This window comes from Malus sylvestris, chromosome 6 (genome assembly GCF_916048215.2).
Source record: "Malus sylvestris chromosome 6, drMalSylv7.2, whole genome shotgun sequence".
Classification (NCBI taxonomy): domain Eukaryota; kingdom Viridiplantae; phylum Streptophyta; class Magnoliopsida; order Rosales; family Rosaceae; genus Malus; species Malus sylvestris.
Genome location: NC_062265.1, coordinates 8353714 through 8370820, shown reverse-complemented (window position 1 = coordinate 8370820; position 17107 = coordinate 8353714).

Sequence of the window (17107 nt, the reverse complement as noted above, 5' to 3'; positions counted from 1 at the left end):
ACAGTTTGACTGATGAGTTGATATTATACTTGATATTTTATTCTATTCTTAGTCATAATTTATTGGTTATTTTGGTTGAATTTTGATACTTGTTCTATTGTTCCATTACATGACATGTGAATCTATTTTGAGCATAAAGTGATCAAACGAAAGAATTTTGGAGTAATTCTAGTTGGAGTAGGTTCATGAGTCTTTCAAAATGATTTTATCAATTTCCAGAATTTAATTCCAAGCCGTTTGACCATGGCAATAAAATAAAGGCCCAGAGCGCAGCTTTCCCAGATTGACTTTTTTGGACATTTTGGGTATTTGGAAGTCAAAATGGTATTTTTTGAAAAAGGTTCCTTCCGAGGATATTTTGGAGATGTCTTACGATTTCAAAAGAGACATTTTGGGACTAAATCGAAGTTGATTTGGTCGGTCAAAAGTTTGAGTTTCTATACAGTTCGAATATCAATTTAAATAGGAAATTGTTTATTATTTTATTATGGTTTCTAGTTTTATTCTAAGACCTTTTCTAAGTAGCATTTTATTATGTAGTAGTATAAATAAGGCTATTTAACCATTAGGGTTCTCTATGCACTAATTTGGAGAATCCAGCTTAGAGAGCTTTTATGATTCAAATTTATTTGACAAGGTGCTTCTTATCCATGTTCTTAATAATATTTTGTTTTATGATTGTTTGTAACTAAATTCTTTGGCTGGGGCGAGGCCAAGAGGCTTAGTAAGAATGTCGCATCCCAACCCGGGCCCTCACCACATCCCAAGCTCGACTCCACCGTAGCACAATATTGTCCGCTTTGGGCCCCGACCACGCCCTCATGGTTTTGTTTCTGGGAACTCACACGAGAACTTCCTAGTGGGTCACCCATCTTGGGATTGCTCTCGTGCGAACTCATTTAACTTCGGAGTTCCTACGGAATCTAAACCCATTGAGCTCCCAAAATGCCTTGTGCTAGGAAGAGATGAGCATGTAGATATAAGGCATAGACGATCCCCTCGTAAAACCTGTATAATTTCCCAAAAAATAATAATACATACGTATTTAGAAATCATGCTTGAGAGTAGTGAAAACCAAGTATATGCCATGTCAAGTATCTCAGCAATGAAATAAATAAGCCAGGTGAAATAAATCAATAGAAATTATATGCCAGCCGGAGTCACATAACGTGACCTATACGGCTGAACCTATAGCTCATCAAATATGCCTTCACACAAGTCGGAACTACCGATTGTGGTCTGTACGACAAGGCTGGGTGTAAATAAGTACGCTCAAGTGCTACGATCACATGAATGATTGTGCCCTGGCCACGGGCGGGAGCACTAACACCGAGGTGCAGGATAATGAGCTCTACATGCCTCTACGTATAACGATAACCAATGCAACTACTAACATCATATAGTACACACCTGAAACTTACCTGGCCTTCGCATCGTGATACAATAGTTTGCATATACATACTAATGCGTATAATGAATGAAATGCAAGCATGACATGGCATTTAAAAGAATAAGCTCGTTTCAAAATAGTTTTTTGGAAAATGTAAAGCATATATACGTATATATATATATATATATAACCAAAAGCCTACTCACCTGGAGTCTGCGCTACAACTTCCTAGCATAAACATCGAGGCGTCACGAACGATCGGCGACTAGAACAATTATCAAACCACATCTCAGAATCCTTATTGATAGAACATGTAACTTACATAAAACAGATCCCCTAAGGATGTTCTAGAAAGATTTGTAACCATTGACCAAAATTCAACCGTCGATCAAAGATCGACGGTAGGGTCCACAATCCTAAGTAACTCAATTCGGAAAATCCATAACTCAGATTTCCGATCTGTAACATCTAAATATCCACATTATGCTTCTAAAACATCATACTAAAGTTTCATTATGATCCAACGGTTGGATCTCCGCCAATTGCCAAAACCAAGTGGCGGTCGACGTTTTATTTTATGAACTTACAAATCCAATTCGAGAAGATCTGCGCGTCAGATTCCTGATCCGTAAGTTCCTATAATCCTAAAATATTACGTACTATAATATATTCAGGTTTAGTGACAATCCAACTGTCGGATCATCGATTTCTATGCTATTCAAGTGGCAGACCTTAATGAAATTTCACTGGAACACCACATCCCGGGCTTGACTTCACCATAGCACGATATTGTCCGCCTTGTGCCCCGACCACATCCTCACGGTTTTGTTTCTGGAAACTCACGTGAGCAGAACTTTCCAGTAGGTCACCCATCCTTGAAATGCTCTGGCCCTTTTCTCGCTTAACTTCGGAGTTCCTACAGAACCGGAAGCTAGTGAGCTCCCAAAATGCCTCGTGCTAGGAAGAGATTGACATGTACATATAAGGCATAGAGGATCCACCCCTTGGGTGATGTGGGATGTTACAAAGAACGTGTAGTTTCTTTTCAATTTACTTATGATATTATGCATGTATGTTTTGAATTATTTATCACTATGTTTAAGCTATCTAAGTGTCTTAGTGATTCGTGCCCATTAGCATGTTTAGAAAAGTAATTTGATGCAATTTTGATCCAAAGGTTCCCTGAAATTGGTGATGGCTTCTTGTGGTTAATAATTGTAATTTCACTTAGGATGGACACCACGTATTAAGGGTTGCATGGTTATTCAAAGGGTTTTCATAAAGCTTAATGAGTCAATCATGTTCACATTCGATCCAAACGTCTGGACACGTTTCATGTTTGATATACGTTCTAGGTTGGAAGTAGTAGAACATTTTAGGAAAATCGAACCTTGAAAATATGCATGGATAATTCATAAGTAAATTGAGAGAACTATTTAGGATTGTTAAGGTGACAGCGGAACCTATTCATTTACACATTGATTATTTAAAAAAAAATGTTTCATTTTGTTTTCCTTACTTTGTCAATTTATTTAATTTTTTTTATTTAATTTTTTTTTAATATGGAGCTTTATATATAGAGAAAAACTTTTACTATATTTCAAGGAACTTCACTAGGTTGACTAGCATTCCATGCCTTTCCAGTTTCAAAAGCGTCTATGTGATGCTTTCCCAATATACATCTTTCACAAGGTTCTTCATTTTCTTGTAACTCAATAAAACTACTCACCAGTTGTAACTTCTGCAAGCTCTTTAAACTATGAAGCTTGAGAAACCTAAGTCTTTTGTGCCATACCCAAGAGTTTTCTACAAAATTAGCTTTCAAAACCTTCTTTTAGTTTGAATTAATCCCCTAAGCCTTATAATTATTTTCAATGGCTCACACAGAGACTAGCAAAGGCTTTCTCTGTTGGAAGTATGCCCACAAAGCCACTCATTTGATGTAATAGCTTTTGGAATGCTTATTGTGTTAAACTATTATATGTTTAATGAAGGGCAAAGCTTATTGTTAATCACTATTTATTGTATTATGTGTTTAAGCAATAAGGGAATCCAAGGAATGTATTTAATCTAAGAGAGAAGTGATCTAAGTAAGTTAGATTAACAAGACATTTCTCTTATGTTCATTCCTAAAACGTTCCTAGCCATAGAACTGCCAATTGGGCATTGACAATCCGCTAAGGTTAGTATGTGTTATGTTAACTCAAGCGTGAGTATGACTAGTCTCAAGCCATTTAGTGTTGGACACTGAAACAAACACATAGGTGCTCAAAAGGTAATCAAGTACACTGAACAATGATCAAAACAGAGTTCGAACATACATGTCATGTAAGAACTCCTTTGACTTGAGGCATTATAGATGTTTAATGGTTAGGTCCTTGATCTTTGATCATGTCAAAGGCATTCTATCGAGAGTTTCCATGACATTGTTGGGGTCAAGCTTTCAAGTCATGTAGGCATATGAATGCACAACAAAGGATTTCTAACATTCCATGGTGGAGGGAGAATAATCTGAGATATGATCCAAGTGTCTTTGGCCAAAGCATACGAATATAATTTAGGAAGTTTGTTCCAAATCATATTCAATTGAATCATATAGAGAAGTATCATATTGGATAATTGACATGAAACAAACTATCACTCAAACAATGTAATTAAGAGTATTGTATTAGAGAATGACCGTATTGCATTGTAATTGTAACTGGATAGGTTCTCCAACCACTTCTACTTAGCTTGGGTAGCCATCACATATTGTTGGTGCCACTCATGGTTTGTGGAAACCCTGAAGATTAGCAAACACTAATCTACATCAAAGGGAGAATTGAAATGTAGTTTCAATTCACAATCGATTGTTAAGAGTAATAATCGCCCACTACCTCGCTAATTGGAACCTAATGGATCGTACACCGAGTAAGGATGAAAGTGAAGAAATATAAATGAGATGGATAAGCAATTAAATGGTTTAATTGAGAATGGTCAAGATTAATTAATTAGTTAATTAATTATACGAAAGGTTCGTATTGGGATTTTAAGTTAGTTTCGGGTCTCGGGGTCGAAATGGGTTTTTGGTCCATAAGGTCCCTTATGTTTAAGTTGTATGACAACTAAAAAAAAAGGGCAATTAACCCATTAAATAAAGTCAAAAAGGTTTGGTTTTTTGATTCAATGTGTTTATTGTTTTTCATAAAGTTTTGGTTTGCTATTGATTGGTGATGGATCATTGTGTCTTTATTGTTTGAAACATCTACATCTTACAACCCATACCAATCAAGCTTTTCAACCATGTCAATCAACTATTCAACCCATACCTTCCACTTTTTCAACACACTTTATGAAATTTTGAATTTTCAACAAAACCAACCATCACTCAACTACCAAAACCGGCCACCCCTTAGTGGGGGTATTTTTGGGGATTTTATGCAATTACATAAAGTTTTGATACTTTTGTGTGTTCCACTTTGACTCAAAAGTTTACTTTTAATGAAGTTTATGTAATGGTTGAAATTTTTAGATTCTAGTTGTAATTACATGAAGTTGTGGACTTTTATGTTTTTACAAAGTGACCCCAATAGTTTATGTTTTTGAGTTGTGGCCCAATAGTTGTTGTCATTGCATTTTCGGCCCAAATTATGATGAGAACAAGATGATTTTGTTTCTTTAATGAGAATTGGATTTTCATTTCATTTAGTTCCATTTAGATCAATTATATGAATCCAATTGTTTAAGTTGCTTTCTTAGTTAATGTGATTGATTAAGAAAATGGTGATTATGAACCAAATGCCTCGATAATTGAGCTATATGTGATTGGCCGCTTTACATTATGAATGTTTGGGTTAAGTAATTTAGATTTGAATGTAATTTGATTAGTTCAATGTGTTGTAAAAGGGCATAATCCCTTCTCTATATTTCAATTATTCCTTTTTGTTTAATTGCATGCAAATTGGAATACTTGGGTCCAACGCCCAATAGGAAATAACGGTTTAATTAGATTAAACGTGTAACTAAAATCAACAACTACCTACCTTAGACCCAAGGTCCAACACAAGGCTCGTGTTGGATCAAATCAAACGGTTCATAATCATCCTAAGCCTAAGATGACTATGCAGTCCATATGAGGAAGCTATGCATTCATTAGTAGTTCCATATAGTCTCCCTTGTTTCATCGAAATAGTGGGAGTATTATATACTACTAATTCATTTAAACTTGGACCAATGGTTGTGATAGGCCCAAGTTCTTTTAATAAGATTAAAATGAAATTGATGTAGCCCAACACTACTCCCTCAACAAAACGAATATTAAGTTGATAAGCGAGAGATGCTTTGAACATCTCTTTGTAGGCCTTCCACCGTGGTGGGCTCCAATCATTTGTGACTCAAACAACGGCTTCACCCTATCATGGGGAAGTTCAAAGTATGTGCTTACATTCAGGAGTAGTCCATATGAACATACTTGATGTGGTGAGGTAAGCAACGAGGATGGCTAACATCATATCATTGTGAGGCTATTCTTGAACCCCCTACACCAACTAGCATGGTGGGAATGACTTAACTAAGTGCAATGGTGCCAACATCATATCATTGTGAGGCATTATTCTCTAGAGGCCAAACTAGATGGGTAATTACAAGAGTTGTAAATGACTAAAGTGTTATTCTCTCATCATTATTGTTCCTAACCAACATCATATCATTATGCGGTGGGCTTGGTAATGGTGAGCCTCTCATACCCCGCTAAGAGTTCAACATAACTCTCGGACTCCATTGAGGGATGTGGAATTTGCCAAAAATAGTGGGTTACTATTTGATTTAAGACCCAATCAAGTAGTTTTAAAATCAACAATCTAATATGATTTCTGTTATGTTATGTAGTTAACGATATGCCTAAAATTACACCTACCATTATACTTGACAAAAGGGGCCTTAGGGGCCAACATTTCCTTGCTTGGTATCATCACATTAAGAATGTCTCAAAGATGAATGACATATCATATGTGCTCAAGCAATCCCATCCTCATGTACCTCCTACAAAGCTAGCTTCAAAGGAGGAGTGTCAAAATTATACTAGACACCTTGAGGATGACTTACAAGCCAAATGCTTAATCCTCATTTCACTTAGTAAGGAGCTTAAGAAGCTACATGAGCACATAGACACTTCTTGTGCCATGGTTGATAGTTTACATAAGATGCATAACATTGAGACAAGTAACGTACGATTCTCAAATGTTTGTAGTCTATTGAATGCCAAAATGGCAAAGGGGATATCGGTCCAAAAACATGGACAAAAGATGGAAAGGATCTTTCAAGATCTTGAGAGTTTAGGAACTTCCATCGATGGGAAAATGGCCCAATACTTTTTCCTTGCATCTCTCTCGGATGATTTCACTAAGTTTATAGTAAACTATAAAGTGAATGGATTCGATCATACTTTTACCGAGATGATTGACATGTGCTGTGAGTTTGAACAAACTTTCAAAAAAGACAGTGGGAGTGAAAATGCAATCACAAGGAAAAGGTTGCATAAGAAAAAGGCAACAAAATCCAAAAGAGCATGCTTTCATTGTGGAAAGAATGAACATTGGAAGAAGAAATACAGGGTGCTCATTGCGAGCCTTATGACACGAACTTTTGAAGGGACTATTTCTGTCATAGAGACTGCTTTCACAATAAGCTCCAATTCCTGGATATTTGATTCAGGCGCTAATCAACATATCTGTAATTCATTGCAGGGACTAACAAGAAGCAGGACACTGCACAATAGGGAGATGATTGTGCAAGTTGGGAACAACACTAAAATCTCTGCAAAAAGAAGAAGGCACCTACATGCTTAAACTACCCTTTGGGGAGGTCTTGGAACTTAAAAATTGTTTATATTTTCCTTCATGTATAAAGAATTTGATTTCCATCTCTATGCTTTTGCGAGATAGGCACTCAGTATTGTTTGACAAAATGAGTTACACTTTATACTTGAATGGTCATATTATCTCTCATGGTAATATGATAGAGTGACTTTTTCACCTAGAGACAAGTAGTGGGATGCACTATATTGAAAGCGGGAATACCTCAAAACCCAAAAGGGCAAGAGAATAAGTTAACCAAGAAAAGATGTGGCATCTTAAAAACGACGGTCGGAGGGGCATATGTTGCTGAACACCAATGCTCAAAGATCTGGACCCTCCGACCGTCGTTTTGACTTGAACCTTGGTGAAGAGGCATCCATGCCTTCTCAAGTCAAAACGACGGTCGAAGGGGCCAAACATTTTCAAAGGTGTTGAAGAAAAAAGAGGTTGAACAAATCGAGATCTTAAGAAGTGCAATGAAGGGAGTTTTTATGGGCAGAAATTCAAGTGTGCTTAGAAACGAACTGCTTATCCTCTATAAAAATCAGCACTTAACGAGATTTCAGAAATCGAAGAGGCGAGCTCAGAAATTGAAGAGGCCAATTCAAAAATCGAAGAGGCGTTAGCTTTCTCAAAAGCTGGGCTTGCTCAGAAACCACGGGCCATCCTCTATTCTAGATTTGGCCGCACTTGTCACATGCAACCTCTGCACTCGACAGAGCTCAGAAATCGAAGAGGCAAGCTCAGAAATCGGAGAGGCATTTACTTTTCCAGACGTGTTAGCATCTGTCACATGCATACTCAGCTTGCAGAAATCACGGGCAATTTGTCGAAGCGCCGATTTCAGATATCGAAGACGCATTTGCTTTTCCAGACGTGTCAGCATCTGTCACATGCACACTCAGCCTTGCGAAAATTACGGGCAATCTGTCGAAGATTTCTAGTGACGTAGGAAGCACGTGAAGATTACTATTCAATCATCCAACAGTTGCCGACAAGAGTGAAAGAATAGTACCAGTTATTAATTCATATAAATGTCGACCTTCACCCCCCATTGCAAGGCAGACATACATAACCCTTCTTCATCTCTGAGAATGCCTTCCCAACAAAGCCTCTCGAGTCACTCAGTGTTCCTTATTCCCTAGGATACCTCTGCAAACAACCCATCAAAAGCAAAAGTATTTCATATCATGAAGGTTGAAAGCAAGAGTATCTCATATCATGCTTTTTCCCTATCCTTCTCCTTGTCGTTGTTATCATCTGTGGGACAAAGAGAAAGAGAGCAATCAACCAGCACTTGGTATCAATCTTCCGATCTGGAACCGAATGCCTAGAATCCCTTCCTGATTGCTTACCTAGCCTTGCTCTCGAGTACTCATCTTCGACATCTTATGCTTCCTCTTCGTCTACCACTTCTGCTTGGGGAACAAATAAAGGAAGTGAAAATGATACCTCGAAGCATGTGGAGACAATGTGCTAATTCATCCTCAGCTAGGGACAAGGAGAAAGAAAGCAAATGGTAGGCACTCGAAAAGATTGAAGAAAGAAACAGACCATCACCTCTACCTCGTGCCTACCTGCCGTACAGAAGAAACAAGCAGAGAAGAATGCAGACTGCACAACCAAGGAACTCTGATATTCCTCACTCAGAATTCCAAACCAGTTCGAGATCAAAGCTATGGAAAGTCAACAAGATCATCTATCTCCAAAACCAGATTTGCGTTCTTAAACTCTACTATGTCTGGTTTTTACTTTGCTAAACTTGTCATGTTTATTCGTTGTTTGTTTCTTTGCTTGTTTTTGTGTGAGTTTATGCTTGAAACATTGAGGACAATGTTTGATTTAAGTGTGGGGGGGGGGTAACCAAATTGATTTGCATGAAATTCGTAGGAGTTTATCACCCATTACTTCTAGTGTTATTCCTTGCTGTTTTTAAGTGTTTTTAAGCTGTTTTGGAGCGTTTTAGTGTGTTTTGACATAAAAATCCGAAAATCTCATAAAAATTTGAAAAATTGTTTTGAAAAACCCAAAAAGAGTTGTTTTTGTGTGTTTATTTGTGTCTTAGGGTACCTTCCAACACAATGATGAGGATTTGGTTTTTAATTACATGACTGTTAAAGAGAGTTATAAACACGGATGAAAATTTGATTCAGTCTTTGGTGTATGCTTGGTTGTGGTTATAATTTATGAATTCACATGCAATCATAAAGGAAAAATCAGTTTTGTAACATGCTTGAAGGAAGGAACTCAAATGAACGCTACAACCTTGTGAGACTTAAGCCTAAACGTTTATTTGGAGAGTTAATAATTTGTGCATCATTGTTTTCCAAAGTCGTTGCATGATCTCATTATTCTTTGCTTGGTTGCTACTTAGAAGGCGTTTCATCATTTAGTTCCAAATGCTAGAACTCATGCCTATTTCATTCAAAGCATGCTATTGATTTGCATAACACATATTCAAGATGAAGTTGTGTAGTGACCACCAAAGCCAAATTTTCATGCCCCTATTTCATTATGTGTTTAAGTTTAACCCCGTTGAGCCTTGTTAAGCCTATGTTCTTTGTTAATCCACACTATCCTTACCTAGCCTAGTTTTAGGAGCATCCATACCCTTGTTCTTGAAGCATAGTAAAGCATAACTTAAAATGAACTCCTTTTTTATCAATGTATTGCAGAAAGCAAGTGTGGGGGAAGTGATTCTTGTGTGTGTGTGTGTGTGTGTGTGTGTGTGTGTGTGTGTACCAAAGTCCTTAATAAGGCACGGGTAGAAAAGAAAAAAAAAAAAAAAAAAAAGAGTGAAAAGAAAAAAGTTTGTTAAAAAAGGGTCCAAAACATTGAATTCGGCCCTAAGTGTTGCATGAATCTTCCCTTTGTATTTAAAAGTTGATTCTGCATTCTAAAGTGAATTCCAAGTGTCTATTTCATTGCTTTGCTTGCTATCGCTTTAAGAACGTTTATTATTGCTATCCTTTCTTTATTAGCCATTACCCCCCAAGCCCCGTTACAACCCTTGACTTCAATCTTGAGTGTTGTGTGTTTCAATTCGTGGAGTTTGAAATTGGTATGAGCATATGGTGTCACTGGTTCTCACATCTAAGTGGTAGCATTCCATTCATGAGATCATATCTAAACATGCTTATTAACTCCAGAAATTGCTTTCTTTGTTATAACATATGTGAGTACTAGTCTTCCATGTTTACATCATTCTGCTCACATATAACTAGTGTAGGGTGTGTAGTCAGAAAATGTATGTGAAAATAGAGAGTATCTTGTAAGGAATTGAGCAAATTCTCTAAGGCATGTTACTACATTCAAAATATTGTTTTAATTGGTTAATTGCAAACTAGTAAGTGGTGACTGTAATTAAGTATGTGCTCAAGTGTGAAGATGACCAAAAGCTGTGGGAATGATGATTTTTAACATGTCATGTGCATTGGAAATCCATGAGGCAAATGTTGGAAGGTTAAGTTGTGTTCTGTTTGTTTTGATTCATTTGTTTCTTCTGTTTTGCTCGAGGACTAGCAAAAGCTAAGTGTGGGGGAATTTGATAAGAGCATATTTATGCGACTGAGTTAGCTTGTTCTCATGCATTTATGTTGTTATTCCTTAGTTGTTTTAGTGTTTAAAGTCATTTTTGTGCAATTTCAAGTTCTAAGGACAAAGTATGCAAAAATGTGCATTTTGGAGCCTTTTGGAGAAATTTTGGGCTTGGAATAAATATCACATGCTTGGAACTAAAGGAATGGATGAAATTGAAGACCTAAAGATGAGGATTACTACTTGAAGTAGGAAAGTTAAGCCAAGGTTTCCTATTTTGGTTTGATCTTTCCTAAATCCTAAATGTCCCTAAGTTCCAGCAACATTGAAGGTTTCACATGCATTTTAGGACACAAATTAAGGGTTCCTTGTACCATAATAAACCTTTGCCGTGCACTCCATCCATGTTTAATTCTTGCATCAATCATCAATTCAGTTTCACCTTTGAATCATTTCAACACCACTCCATTTTACCCATGCTTTGCATCATTACTTCACTTTCACCTTTGAATCATTTCAACACCACTCCATTTTACCCATGCTTTGCATCATTACTTCACTTTCACCTTTAAATCATTTCAACACCATTCCATTTTACCCATGCTTTGCATCATTACTTCACTTTCACCTTTGAATCATTTCAACACCACTCCATTTTACCCATGCTTTGCCTTGCACTTCCTCTATAAAGGGAAGTGTGTGTAACATAAATTGAGTTCATACTTTGTTAGATCATTCACTCCCATTTCAACACAACCTTCATCCAAACACATCCATTCCTCCATACAAACAAACCTTCAAACACTCACCAACACCTTGTGCCGTAGCAAAGGAAGGGAAGGAAAGTGCTTGGACGTGCTTGCTGTCCAACTTGGATCGTTGGAGCGTTTAGGTGTTTTCTTTCTTTTGTTTCTAATGTTTAAATTCATTTCCTTTCGTTTTGTTGTAAATATGAGTGGCTAAACCCCTCTTGGCTAGGGGTGATTTCAAAGCCATGATTATGTGTGCAATATAATTTGATAAATTCCAGTTATGAACTCTTGAATCGTGAATGCAATTGGCTTAACTATTTGATTGATAACTTATTTGTATTTGTTAATTAAGGGTCGACACTTAATTCGCATGCATAAATCCGTTGCTAGAATGTAAGGAAGTTTCACATAATCGTTACAAACTTATATTCACATGTAGTGAAGGTCGCTTATAAACGATCGCGTTAAGTTCAATTCCTAACATGAGTGACATGATGTCATAGTTGCAAGTGCTTTGTCAATGCTTATGATTTTCATTAAACGTAATGATCTTTGATTGTATCTCTATTATGATGTCATGTAGGGAACTTTAGAATAATGTTTTGGGTTGTCGAATGATGTCATCCAATCCAATAAAACAAGGAAAATCTGAGAGTTAATTAGTGATGTCATAGTTAATTTGGAGCATTGTCGTTCATAATTCAATGAAGTAGTAACTGGAAATCGAGTTGTTTGCATACATATCATGTGTGGAGAAAAAGCCTCTAGCTATCCCATCCATCATCTTATTTCTCAAATTTGTTTTACAATCTGTCTAGTTTTTCATACTTGTTTGTTTGTTTCAACTCCGTCCAAAACTCACTCCCCCTTTACTTTAGTGTGTCTAATTAGTTAAAATCTGTTTTAATTTGTGTTTTTAAAATGTTTTGATTCAAGTAAAAGTCAATTTTTGTCCAAAGTCATTCCTAGTGTCTAGTTTAAGTTTATTTAGTTGTTTTAAGCTGTTTTGAGTATTTTAAGTTTGCTTTGAGTCTTGTGAGTCTTGTTAAGTATTTTTTTTTAAGTTTAATTTTATGTTTTTGAGTCAATTTAGAGGTTATTAGCAAGCCCTCCTAATCCCCGGTCCAGAACGATCCCTACTTATACTTATACTACAGTTGTCAAAAAAGGGTTAAATTTGTGTGTTAAGTTAATTTCACATCAGAGATCATAACTGGGAAAAGGCCAGAGAGGGCTACCACCCCAATGGGGAAAGCTAGTACACACATAAACAAAAACTGGAGAAGTCTACCTGTTGGGAGTGGTGACGGGTTGCGTTCGGGTAAGTGCTTACCTAATTTTCTAATGGAGTGGAGTACCGCTCTTATAGCGTGGAAGCTACTACATAGATAACTTGTACCATAATTAACGGTTAGACTTGTGCTATTGAGTTAGTTTACTTGGTTTGCTTCTAGTGATAGAGGCTTTAAGTGCTTCAATAAGAATTCAATTGGTGTCACGTCTAACGGGTTTTAAGTGCACTTAGACTTGTTGAGAATGTGTCAACTCGCACAATTTTCACCTCACTAACACAAGCCCTATAACGTACCAATGAAAATTGTATACAAATGAAACTTCTAAAATAGAAAAGCATGTTAATTTCTTGTGTTTGCTTAATTAACGATTTCATTCATGCATCAATAGTGTGTTGGATTCGAGCATATTTTAACATTACAAATGCCATAAGAAACTGAACTTTCAATTAAAACAATCAGGGGGCATTTGTTTGGCCTCGTTAGCTTTCACTGGACTAGATTGGACTAGTTGTTAGTCTAGTCCAGCATTTGTTCTGTTCATGGGCCAAGTTTAATGGTACTAAACGAGACTTGTGTGGACTAAGTAGCTCACTAAGAGGTCTTAGCGAGTGCCCCCGAAAAAGTCGGTACTACTAAGACCTTTGCTTCCTCTCCTTCACATCCCAACACCTACTTCATTTCTTTCCTAATAATGGGTTAGTTTCTTCCCTAATTCCCCCACCAGCGTACAGACTATGTGATTACACTTGTGTATAGAAAATCATGAAGATGAAAATCACGGCCTTGTTGGTCCTCAAGTGAAATCCAGACGAATCTGACCCTATCATCAACACCTTTGATATCAGCCACTTCGGTTACTTCCAAAGGTCTAGGGTTTAGGAGTTCATCGTCTTCGTCAATCGCAACGCTGCCAGACGGAACCCACCCCTAGTGCAAGTTCGTCAAGCACGAAGGGTCTTTTGGTATCTAACATGAATAGGAAGAATGGTTTATGGATAGGACTGGAGGGATCAAAACAGTTGGAATTTTTGTCAAACCAAGAGAGATTGAAGTAGGAAAAGGACGGCAGAGCGGGGATTGAAGCTGGTTGAAGAAGAGAAAGGAAAGGAATTCTCTGGATGCGAAGAAGATAAAGAAAAGGAAAAGGAAAGTAGAGAGAGGGGAAGAGAGTAGTCAGCAAAAAAAAAGTGACATTAATAATAATAATATACTAATAAATTAATTAGAAAATAATGAAAAGATTATTTGTATATGAAAATAATTTAGTCTATAGGTTAGTCAAACACTGTACCAAACGCTTCATTATTCTTATACTACTTAGTCCATGCCAAGTCAATCCAGCTTAGTTACTGAAGCTAGTCTAGTCTAATTTAGTCCGGTGCAACAAACGCACTCTTAGTATAAAAGTGGCAAACAAGGAGTCCACTTATGGAAAAGAACGAAGCAAAACTCTGTCCGAGGCGAAAGTTAGGCGGAGAAGGTAGGGAATTATAAGACGTGGTCATATATCCTAGATTGCCTTTGTGTAGCTTTGAGTTTAAAGATCAATGAAGCAAAATGTGTAGTAAGTTGAAAGGAAAGGGTTAATTAGCGGGTGGATTAGGCTGAGTCAAAGGGGATGGGATTTGTAGAACTTAGAGCCCTTGGCATAAACTTCGGTCACCATTTGAAATTATTATGAAAACTACCCCTCTAATCACTTTCCAAGTCTTAACAACGATTGTGGGCAAGGGGTAATTATGAACCTAGAATAAACAAAGAGTGATCGTAGGGTTTAATTATAGTGTTTAGGTTTATTGATAAATTTGAGTTTTATTATTAATTTCATTTTGTACTTAATAGTAATTATGCAATAGGGTAAAATAGACAATTAACATTTAAAATTTTAGTTAGGTGTAAAAAGCGGTTAAATGGGCTTAAATAAAATTTCCCATTTTGAAATAATTCAAAAGTTGGGTTTGACTTAACAGCTATAAAAATGTAAACATGATTGCTGAGGTTTTGCTATGAATGTGGAAAAAAAAAAAGGAAAACTAATGTAAAGGGTTTGAAAACTTTGAGTTTTAACGATAAGGACAAATAAAGGGTAAAGTGAATGGTACCAGGATTAACTTTTTAGTGTAAAAATGTGGTTTTTCGTTAAAATGAACAGTACCGAGAGTTTTTCATTAAAGTTCCCTAAAAAAATGGTAGTTTATAATAATGCATATTGTTGCAGTCCTATTAGATTAGGAATGTGATTGTGTAAATCCTCGTATATCTTCGAATATCTCTTATATTCCTATTAGGAGTAGATTACCTATTAAATGTTGTAATCCTAAAGGATACGGAATTAACATTCCCTACTACTATTTCCGCACCTTTCTCTCTCTCTATGGCCTCCATAATTGTTTAGTAAATTATATGTACAACACGTTATCAGCATGTTCTTGACCCTGTGCCAAAGAGAGTTTATTCTTAATCAGGAGAGTATTACATTTTAATCATTCTTTTTATGATTAATTTATTATTTTATTGAATTGATCTTCATACTATTAATTTTTTTTTTATTGAACGTGATACAACGCATTAAAGATGAAATTCCGCCTTTCCGAGAAGGATTCTACAAATTCAAAGGTTTTTGTTGTTTTCTGCCAATCAGGTACGCTTAAAATAAAGGAAGATATTTGAAACAACCTTGAAGCATGAAAACATTTCTCATGATGCATGAACCCCCCCTATGTTTATATTTTCTTTTCAATATATATATTTGTTTCATACATGAACCCCCCTTTGTTTATATGTTCGTATATTCTATCAATATATATATATATATATATATATATATATATTTGTTTCATGCATTACACAATTTTTGCTATGTGGAATATGTGAGTCAAAGAATCGAAATAAAATAGAAGTATGATTATTTTGGGTTCTGAAAACCCTAAAAATTTGAAAAAAAAAAAAAAAAAAAAAAGGAAATAGCTGCACCGTAAAACAGCAGTAGCTTTGCTGCGTGTGTCAACCAGGCTCTAGGCCTGGGTTTGACTTGCTGAGCCCACTGCCCTTCCAAGCATGCAGAGGCTACACCTTTTTTTTCTCTAGGCCTGTTGTATGTGCATGAGAACCATGTGGGTTTCCTTCTAATGGCTTGCAGCCCTCAACCCACCAGCCAACAAGCCTATACTTGTTGGGCTTGTTCTGTACCAAACCTATAGAAAGCGACTGCTAGGCTTCACCGTGACAAGGCCTAAAGCTAGCAGCGCAAGGCTGCTGGATTAATCTAATAATGACTCTAGAATTATTGACCTGAAGATCACTTTTGGACATTAACGATTCAATAATTTATTTCTCTTTTTTGAACAATTGACATCTTTTCGTAGTCCCGAAGCACTCACACTTAAGTTCCCGGAGAACCTTAAATCCACTACACTTAAATCAGCATATTGCATTATGTGTTCCTGCAGGAACCTCTCTTTTATGAACTAAACGTTCATAAAATAAATCGAACATGTAGTTTCAAATTTAGTGCCTTTGAAACCCGAAGTTTTCATAAAACAATACACCAATGAAAACCAGACGTTTTTCATTTAACCATATCTTAGAACCCGAATGTTCTAACTTTGATGCTTCTGGATGATTCATTCCCATAGCACCAATCACAAACTTGTTCCTTCTAAATTCAATGGATTGTCGAACCGTCACAGGTTTGATTTCCCTGATTTGGATGTTTCTTATAGAAACCACTTTATGTGGAGTACAAGACGTGAATGTCCACTTGACTATCAAGAAGCTAAGACACCATTGAAGCCAACAATGGCAAGGAAGAGCTAAATAAGCCTCCGCCATGATCTTCATTCGAAGACTTATGCCCGAAGCATTACAAATGGAAATACCTCCCGAATGATGATTCCATGGCTATTTGACTCACTCCTACGGACTGTCTAATCATGAAAGACATTACCTAAATCACATCATTATTACGTCCATAAATGAGTACAATTCTAATGTTTATAAATCCGATCAAATTTTGACTAGATAATACTTTTCTCGTCCTTCCATGTTTCTAACTCGCCCTTGAAGCAGCTGTGTAGAAAGTGGAAGTTTACCAAATTCTCAGATCTGATGACTACTACAAACATATGGTAGAATCAGGGCCTGTCAAGGTGTGGCATCATGCCCGAAGCGTGATCCTTGGCACCTAAGACCTAAAACTTCAACAATAAGGGATAATATTCCCAAACCTCAACCCAGCAGAATCTACTTCCATCTCAATGGAATAGATCATTGGTTATGCACCTGTTCGTGCCTCTACCA